This window comes from Penaeus vannamei, chromosome 20 (genome assembly GCF_042767895.1).
Source record: "Penaeus vannamei isolate JL-2024 chromosome 20, ASM4276789v1, whole genome shotgun sequence".
NCBI classification, from domain to species: Eukaryota; Metazoa; Arthropoda; class Malacostraca; order Decapoda; family Penaeidae; genus Penaeus; species Penaeus vannamei.
The window spans coordinates 16897533-16907532 of NC_091568.1; the positions used below are offsets into that span (position 1 = coordinate 16897533).

The 10000-nt window shown below is 42.4% G+C and overlaps 1 long non-coding RNA gene across 2 annotated transcripts in view; it reads right to left on the reverse strand.

Moving 5' to 3' along the window:
* Positions 1 to 370: 370 nt before the first annotated feature.
* LOC113821382 (uncharacterized) overlaps positions 371 to 10000 on the reverse strand; it is a 12063-nt gene continuing 2433 nt past the window's right edge. For both annotated transcript variants that reach the window (XR_003477183.2, XR_003477182.2), the window contains exons 4-5: positions 976 to 1063; positions 371 to 525 (exon numbers count right to left, since the gene is read on the reverse strand). This is a non-coding gene — a long non-coding RNA (uncharacterized lncRNA). The remainder of the gene's footprint in view (positions 526 to 975; positions 1064 to 10000) is intronic.

The window sequence follows — 10000 nt, forward strand, 5'->3', positions numbered from 1 at the left end:
CATAGAGCTTACCAGAAAAAAAGGTAACCAAAACACTTGAATGTGACAGAAGGCCATACTTTCAGTTTGAAAAAATATATATATCATTAATGAAAAAGGAAATATGTGAAAAGCTGGCATCAACATGTAAATTCAAGAGAATAAGAATTATTGGAAAATTTGAGATGAAAAATAATAGTCATGAATATAGGCATTAAAATAAATTCATTTTTGCAAACCATTTTATTGGTACTTATGTTGCTTTTTTGCAATAAACCAAAATCATATGACTGTAGCTCCATTATGTTTTTGGTTCATACTAGAATTCCAAGACAATGGAACCTTCTCCAGTATCTTATATTGCAATTTCAAGGTACAAATAATATGTATATATATTTTAGGTTTATTTATAAAACAAAAATGTTACAGATTCAAAATGGGTGGGTATGAATGAATGAAGATCATTGAGAATTACAGGGAAACTCAGGATACAATTTAGAGGAAATCGGCTTTACTTCTTTCCACTCTTCTTGATGCCACCACCACCTGAAAACAGGAATAAATTTATAAAAGTTATAAATAGGTCAATCCTAAATATTATATGTACATATGTCTATTTCATACCTTAATTCTCTTATTTAATCTTTTTTTTTTTTTTAGATTGCAACACTTAGAAGAATTGACCCGTAACAAGTTATCAGGTAACCTGTAACATATCTTTTTTGCACATGCTTAGTGAATGTACTGATTTAAATCAATCTAAACAGCATGTACAAATCAAGAGAAATAAAATCTTTCTAAGAATACCAAAATATATTATTACATTTTACAGGTTCTCTCTTGCATGTATTTATCTTCAAGCACTTGATTTTCTAAAAAAAATCCATAAGTCAAGTACAGCAAGGAACGACTAGTGGATCTGCATCAACTTATTTGGTGTGAACTTCAAAACCATATCAATTTTCAAAGGACAACTGAATGGTTTTCATATCTAACCTAGTGGGCCACCCTTTGCAGCTCTCTGTTGCAACTCCTTCATTTTCCTCTCCTCTTCCTTCTTCTTTTGCATGAATGCCTTGTCATCCTAAAAAGAAAGAAAGAAAAAATCTTACTGAACCTCATTTCAACATTTTGTACAAAAAGAAATAAAGAAACTATCAATCTTCAAGAACTAATATAAGTACTCTATATATTTTGGTTACAGCTTTGTAATTGCCATCAACAACATACCAATACCTACCACAAGTCCTGGTCAATTCCCCTTCATCTAAAAACATCATCAATATCTTTCTTCCAGATGCTAACTGTAGCCTACATTCTGATTTAAGTGAACAACTTAGCTACTTAAATGTTATAGCTCTCCATAAAATAATTGATTTTCTCTCCTCCTTTCTCTTTACACCGATACTCGGTAAGCAGCCAGTATTTGTACACCTTTCCTAGCTTTATATTCCTCCCAAGAATTTTCCTTAATTTTACAATTATAATCTGTTCTAATGGAATTTGAGAACACAAGGTTACCTCTTCATACACAGTATAGGCTATACACCACACAGTTCAACCATATGCACTACAGCCCTTATATATCAAAATGTGTAACTGGTAATATCTCCTCTTGAAGGAAAAAGAGGAACAGTGGGTGAAAGATACAAATGGATATAATTTATGTGTTTGCACCTTCTCAATGCCTGCACCTTCCTTATCTTATGTATTACATTATACATACATATACATATACATATATATGCATATACATACACACACATACACACATACATATACATATACATACACATACATATACATACATATGCATATACATACATACATATGCATATACATACATACATATGCATATACATACATATGCATATACATATACATACATATGCATATACATATATATACATACATACATACATATGCATATACATATATATACATACATACATACATATGCATATATATAATATATACATACATATGCATATACATAATATATACATACATATGCATATACATAATATATACATACATATGCATATACATAATATATACATACATACACATATACATACACATACTTACATTATATATATACATATATATATATAATATACACGCACACACACGCACACACACACACACGTGCGCGCACACACACACACACGTGCGCGCACACACACACGCACGCACGCACGCGCAAACACACACGCGCACACACACATGCGCGCGCACACACACTACCTTGGAAGAAAGAAGGAAAAGGGGGGGACATGATTATGCTTTTCAACTGCATTAAAGGAAGAGTGAAGATAGATAGGGATGACTTTTTGATCTTAAACACAAGAAGAACGAGAGGACACAACAAAAAGTTGACAGTAAAAAGAGATGATAAAGATGTCAAAAAAAAATATAGGGTAGAGGTTGAAGACCGCGACGCGCGTAGATAGAGGAAAATGGATACCGCCATCTTATAGAGCGGGAAAAATAGAAGGGGATAGCGTATAGTTTAAGATGCACCGGCCTTATAGTCACCGCTAAATGATGAAAATATAACGCGCGGCCGCCTTTCAAATTCATAGTCGATGAGCTTGTTTACCTTGCGATTTTTGGGTTCGCGAACTAGTTCGTGTATCAATACGCGCTTGTCAAAACGATATTTGGCTAATTATCTGTGTCTGCTGGTACGCATTTATACCTTTAAAGTCTTTTAATAATGTTATTATACTTCAATTGCATAATTTTATATTTATCTATACCCTCATATCGAATCCTGCGCATCGAGCGTTTCACACTTTCTTGCGCCAGCCACAGGTTGACATCACCAACCCGCTCATTTCGAGATTGAAAGCCGGTGAGAAATGTGTTGATTCTGGGTTCTTTTTTAAGACCTTTACAGTAGCATCGAAGAATAATTCGACTTCAGTAACCATCCCAGTTTTATATCTGAGCCCATCAAGAGCTCCAAAAGACGAAAAAGGTGATTAAAATCGAAGCAATCCCAACAGTACAAAGAAACGAAAGTTTCACGTTTCCGGATATAAAGGTATTTGGTTTATTTTTTTACGGTGTGAATGCAGCTCTGTCTTGCCGTACATACCGTGGTGGAGAGAATGTGTCCTGGGGGGTGTTGGGGGCTTGCCCCCCATCAACCCTCCCCTAGGGCAGTGCCCGAAGGACACGCCTAGTCACGGCAATTTATATTGATATATTAAGTTGGTTGGTTTATTGGTCAATATGTTTTTGGGGGTTGGAAAGTGTGAATTCCCGTAGGTTTTTTGCCGAAATGTGGGTTGGGTTCCCGTAGAGTTTCTGATTTATTTCGCGTCAGTCCGTAAACTTTCAAAGATGGCGGTTTCATCCGTAGTTTCATTGGCCGATTTTAAGCGCTTTTTGTGCTAGTTTTACGCATTTTTGATCGTTTTTCTTCTTATTTAAGCATGTTTTACCCTGATATACTTCATGCCCTCCTCTGCTAACGGGACTATCAAATCAAGATCGTCGATGGAGAAATGCCTCGTGCGAAAAAGGGAGCAGCTCTGCATAAGCCTCCCCCTGCCAGTGCATAGCCTTTCCATCATCGAGATTCCCTGCAGTGCCTCTTCGTGGCCGCCCATGGAAACTGGGTACCTTGTGGTTCCAGGCTAAACTGAGGGGGATCTCGGAGCAGCAGGAGGCCCCAGAGGTTCAGGGCCATGGCCCACCAGCGTGTGGACACGCCCTGGCCCTGTACCAACTCCTGCCCCCTAGCCCCCTGGGGTTAATGGGAGGCTCGGGGGAGGTGGGCCTTGCCAGTCCTTACCAATCGGCAGTGCCACAATTAAACGGAAAGGCTGGGAGGGGAAAAGCCCCTCCCACCCAACAAGTGAGGCGGACTGTGGGCCCTGCTGGGAGGGCGACTGCTGGAGCGCAGGCTGGGAACGGGAACTACCCGTCTCGCCTGCGCTCTGGTGGCCACCAGCCCAGAGTGAAGCTTGTAAGGGGAAAGCCCTCGGGAACCCCACAGGTGGATGATGGGGCACGCAGCCCGCCACCCCCTTTTATATGGGACAGCGTCGGTGGGGGTGGCAGAGGTGACATCCACCCAGAGCGACTGCCAGAGGCTGAACCTCAGGCGGGAAGTTAGGGTGGGGGCTTGGAACGTCCGTTCTTTGCATCAGGATGATCGGTTGCCTCTACTGTCGAGGGAACTGGGGAGGCTGAGAGTTGAGGTGGCTGCTCTCTCGGAGGTGAGGAGGCCTGGCAGCAGCATGACTTGTGTAGGTGGCTACACCTATTACTGGTCGGGCCACAGCGATGGCCACCATCTCCAGGGAGTAGCCATTGCCATCTCCAGCAGACTCCAGCCCTCGGTAGTAGAGGTTACTCCTGTTGATGAGCGTATAATGGTATCGAGATTGAAGCTATCTTTTGGCTTCATGTCTCTTATTGCTGTGTACGCTCCTACCAATGTTTGTAAACTTGACGTGAAAGAGATGTTCTACTCCAAACTTACATCTGTGGTAGACAGATGTCCCCGACGAGATATTCGCATTGTTCTGGGCGACTTCAATGCGGTATCGGGCTGTGATCGAGCTGGCTATGAGATGTCTGTCGGTCCCCATGGTTCAGGAGCTAATACCGGTAGCGAGAATAGCCTCCTTTTCCGGGACTTTGCTAGGTCCCAGAAATTGAGGATTTCTGGCTCCTGGTACCAGCGCCCAGACCCACATCGCTGGACATGGTACAGTGATGCGGGTAACGCAGCCAAGGAGATCGACCACATACTTATTAGCACTCGTTGGAGGATCCTTCAGAATTGCAGGGTGTACAGGAATGCTGAGTTCTGTGGTACTGACCATAGATTGGTTGTGGCTACCCTCCGGGTCCACCTCAAAACCCCCCAGCGGTCAAATGATCACCCTAGGGTGTTTCATTTGGACAGACTGAGGGAGGGGGAGTGTGCCCGCGGGTTTGCTGAGGCAATCTCTGATCGTTTCGCAGTGCTTGGCAGTCTGACAGACCCTGTTCTTCTGTGGGATACCTTTAAGCGTGAAACGCTTGATGCAGCTCAAGATACGATTGGTGTACGCCCGAGAGCAGTACAGAATTCCACCTCGCAGGAGACACTGGAAGCCACAGATGCATGTCGTGCGGCTCGTCTGACAGGGGATCGGGAATTGCACCGTTCTCTTGTGCGCAGAACTCGGTCCCTGTTAAGAAGGGACAAGGAACAGTTTATTAGGAGTCTTGTAGAGGAGGTAGAAGGCCATTTCTTAGTAAATGACCTTCGTCCTGCATACCAAGCCCTGAGAAAGCTGAACTCCAAGCCCTCCTCACAGGTGACAGCAGTTCGCTCAGTAAGTGGTCAGATCGTTTCAGATCCTGTTGCGGTGCGGGAACATTGGGCTGAGTATTTTGAGCAGCTGTACCAGGTTGACCCACCAACAGTTAACTTGGATGCGGGTAGTGTCGAGATCCCGCTGCCGGATCCACCTATCAGTGAGGACCCTCCCTCCCTAACTGAAGTTAGGGGGGCGATTTCCAAGCTGAAGAGTGGTAAAGCAGCGGGTATCTGCGGCATACCAGCTGAACTGTTACAGGCTGGTGGTGAACCTATGGCACAGGGGTTACATGCTGTCCTGGCTGCCATCTGGCAGTCCGGTTCCGTTCCTCCTGACCTGTTGAGGGGTGTGGTCATCCCTCTTTGGAAGGGGAAGGGGGACCGTTGGGACTGCAGCAATCACCGAGGCATCACACTGCTCAGTATACCAGGCAAGTTTCTCGCCCTCATCCTTCTGAGACGTATCAGAGACCATCTACTGAGGCACCAGAGACTGGAGCAATTCGGATTCACTCCTGGTAAGTCCACAATAGACCGTATCCTCGCGCTTCGAGTCATTGTAGAGCGCCGTCGTGAGTTCGGGCATGGGCTGCTTGCAGCCTACATCGACCTCAAGAAGGCGTTCGATACGGTGCATCGGGAGTCACTTTGGGAGATCCTGAGGCTGAGAGGAATACCAACAAGGATTATTGGACTAATAGCAAGCCTGTATACTGGTACTGAAAGTGCTGTAAAGTGTGGTGGGGGCCTGTCGAGCTTCTTTCCTGTTAGTTCAGGAGTGAAGCAAGGCTGTGTCCTTGCACCAACTCTTTTCAACACTTGCATGGACTGGATACTGGGCAGAGCTACTGTTCAAAGTCATTGTGGGGCAACGCTGGGCAATATCAAGGTTACAGACCTTGACTTTGCTGATGACGTTGCCATTCTATCTGAGTCTTTGGAAACCCTAGTGGCGGCTCTCGATGCATTTAGCAATGAAGCGAAGCCCCTGGGTCTAGAGGTCTCCTGGACCAAGACCAAGGTCCAGGAATTTGGGGACTTGTTAAGAGAACCTGTTCAGTCGGTACGTGCTTGCGGCGAGGACATTGAAGTCACAGAGAGCTTTACATACCTTGGTAGTGTAGTTCATAACTCTGGGCTGTCAGACCATGAAGTCAGCAGACGGATTGGCCTGGCAGCAGGGGTCATGAACTCTCTTAACAAGTGTATTTGGAGATGTCGGTACTTGTGCAGAAGGACCAAGCTACGGGTTTTCAAGGCCCTGATAATGCCAGTTTTGCTATACGGTAGCGAAACCTGGACATTGTCCTGTGCCTTGGAGGCTCGTCTTGAAACCTTTTGTAATAGGTCCTTGAGCCAGATCATGGGGTACTGTTGGCGGGACCATGTGTCCAACCAACGGTTGCACCGTGAGACTGGCACAAGACCTGTTATCTGCACAATCCGTGATCGCCAACTCAGGCTATACGGCCACCTGGCTTGCTTTCCTCAGGATGATCCTGCACATCAGGTTGTCTCTGTTCGAGACAACCCTGGGTGGAGGAGGCCTGTGGGACGACCGAGGAAGTCATGGTTTGGGCAGATCGACCAAACCTGCCGTGAAGAACTAGAGATGGGCCGAGTCCCTGCCTGGCGTCTAGCCATGAGGGATCCTCGTAGGTGGAAGCGAAGGGTGGATGCGGCTATGCGCCCCCGTCGGCGTCAGCCCCCATGATGATGATGATGATGATGATGGAGAAATGGTACTTGATCTCCTGAACGATTCATTCGCAAAAGAAACAGCGCCGAAAATCGATGAAATCATAGGATTTCATGCAGAAAAACATAATTTTTTTCGACTTAGTCTCTGCGAGGGTGCGTCGCGGTCTTCAACAATTACCAAATATAGTTTCCAAAACATTCAAGTAGTGTGTGCCAAAACTGTGCATCAATTGAAAGTCGTTTGATAATTTAAATATAGCAGACAGGACCACCTGAGCATAGCTCTTCTCCCGGATTCAAACAATTAGGTAAGAACTAGGTAAGAACACACGCGTGTGCGTGCGTGCACATACACACACATATTATATAAATTGTAACTATATTCATAGAGTAACTGCACCCCTCACATCAAGTTCCTTTCACTCCAGTCATTCTCGTGAAATTCCCAAACATCAACTTCAACCAAAATCCTTCCTCGCCATGGACTTGTGAACTTGCTCTTTGCCTGGCATTTTTGGCTTCCTACATAGATGATTTCACATATCACTGAATGCATTTTTTTTGCTTTGATTATTATAGTCCTATTATATTTCACAGTAAATGTGTATCAAAGTATTACATATCACAACTTTCTTATTATCAACTTGTGTAGGTATTACCACAGATAAAAAGTCTTATTTTCAGTCATTTTCGTCCACTAAATGCAAATTTTATCTTGTACTACATGGCTGTGGGAAAAACTATACCCATGCATATCATTTCATGTCTCGACTAGTTAGTTTCCTCTGAGAATTCTTAAAATTTCCCTAACTTTGTATGGTCTTAATGTATAGGACTACTGAAAAAAAATATATAAAAGAAAGGGGTAATCTGGAGGATATAGAATTTCAGTAAACAAACATGAAATGCAACTAAAATGGAAGAACAACAAACAAAGTAATCGAGGAAGTCAAATTTAAAGCGCGGAAAGACATGATTACCTTGTAACATTAGAATAAAGGTGCCGATATTTTGTCGCTTGCAGACTAAGTCCCTTCTTCGCTTATAGGCTAAGTCAATGTAAGCAAACCATGTAACTCAGAAGATGGCGCTCAAGAAAGTAGTGCGTGTGCTACTATCTATCGTTTGATAGACATTTACACGTAATTTCACATTAATTTTTGATACTTAATCTCCAAACGATATAAATTACTATTATGTAAATTCATTTAAGTAATTTCTCTAATCTGTTCACATTTTACACTTCGAAATTTGGTGTGACATCAGTGTATGGCGCAGTAATACGTCATTGGCCACTGGGTCAGAACTCGTGTCAAAGTGGTTTTGCACGGTATTCGAATTGCTGCAGTGAGTGTAATGAACCAATGAAAGGGTTTGTCAGTGGTATGATTTATAAAACAAAACAATGCAAGGATAAAATGGAAACATTGAATTAGTGCAGGACCATGGATTCGTCTGGCTGATTAAATCAGGTATTTATTCCTTTTTACTACTGGTTATTGCATTGGTTATTCCTTTTTATTATTGGTTATTGCACAAGACAATCTGCTAAAGAAGCACAGCAATTGGCTCAGGAAGCAAGGCAATCAGTGAGGGAAACACGACGATCAGCCCAGGAAGCAAGGCAATCGGTGAAGGAAACATGGCGTCTGGGGGCTATCTTTATAGTAGTTTATTTGTTTAGGCTGGGGTTCATCTGCTCATTCATTCATGCAACGCAGGGTCAAATCTTCAAGGCCGAATCTTGGCTCAGATTTTTCATTTTTGCACTTTCTTTTACTTTTTAAATTTTAAAAGTGTAAAGTCCCTGTGTGTGGGTTGGAGTGTGTGCAGACCACCATTAGCTTGTTCACTTTTAAAAAACAGTCCAGCCAGTGCATAAACTGCTGTTTTTATTTTTGTTTCTTTGGAAGCATTTATCCAAACTTCACTACCACTTATTTTCTTTCATAACATTTGTGAAAGTTTGAATATCTCCTCAAATATTGATTTGAACAAAAGTGTTGCATCATTAAAGTAAAACAATAACAAAAACAAAAACCAATAATAATCATGTGCCAATAACAGAAGACATTATATTATAACATTTTCCCTATTACAAACTAATGAAACACATATTCATGTTTGCCTCTACACTGGATTTCAAAAATAGGAAATATTAAATCAGGAACTATAAAAAAAAAGAAGCTAACATAAAATATTAATATTTTAATTCATAGGCTTATGGAAAAAAAAAAAAAAAAAAAAAAAAAAATCAACTAATCTACCAGTAATTTTGCAGAATACTTTTTCATAACCAAAAGCAACAATTTTTGCTGTTGTTGTATTCCTCTGAATCTACAATCTAAATGTATTGAAACTATGCCCCATTAGCTATGATTTCGGCCCCAACAGCAGAGACGGGCATGTTGGTAACTGGGAAATTGCAGGGAAAAAATTAGTTGTGTAAACTGAATCTGTCACTTTATAACTTAATGCAAGGGGACTTGCCATTAAACCACACCTGCAGTGGAATACAAAGAATAATACACATTCACAGTAAACTGTACAACCAATGTGCAGGAGCACCCAATCCCATATCTGTACTATGCTGTGTCTTACTGTGAATATGTGGTGGTAATTTTTTTAAATACATCTGCCTAACAGTTCGTGACAATTTCAGTATTGTTAGATTCCTTTCACCGTCTACAATGCAACTATGTAGGTTTTATTGCGCAGAAGCCCTCCTAACCCAAATATTCTAGGCTCCAATAGCAGGGAAAGGCATGAAAGATATATTGTATAATGTAGGGGACCGTGCCCCCTGAGACCCCCACATGAGGAGCTGATACCCCCTAAGCCCCACCCAGGAAAACAAAGAATCCTCCACATATTCACAGCAGGCGTGAGCATACGACCACCATGCAGGAGCAGTGTTGCAAAGTCTGTCTGACACTCTCTCCTGCCATGAATACATGGAGGATTCTTCATTTTCTGGACGGGGATTAGGGGGCG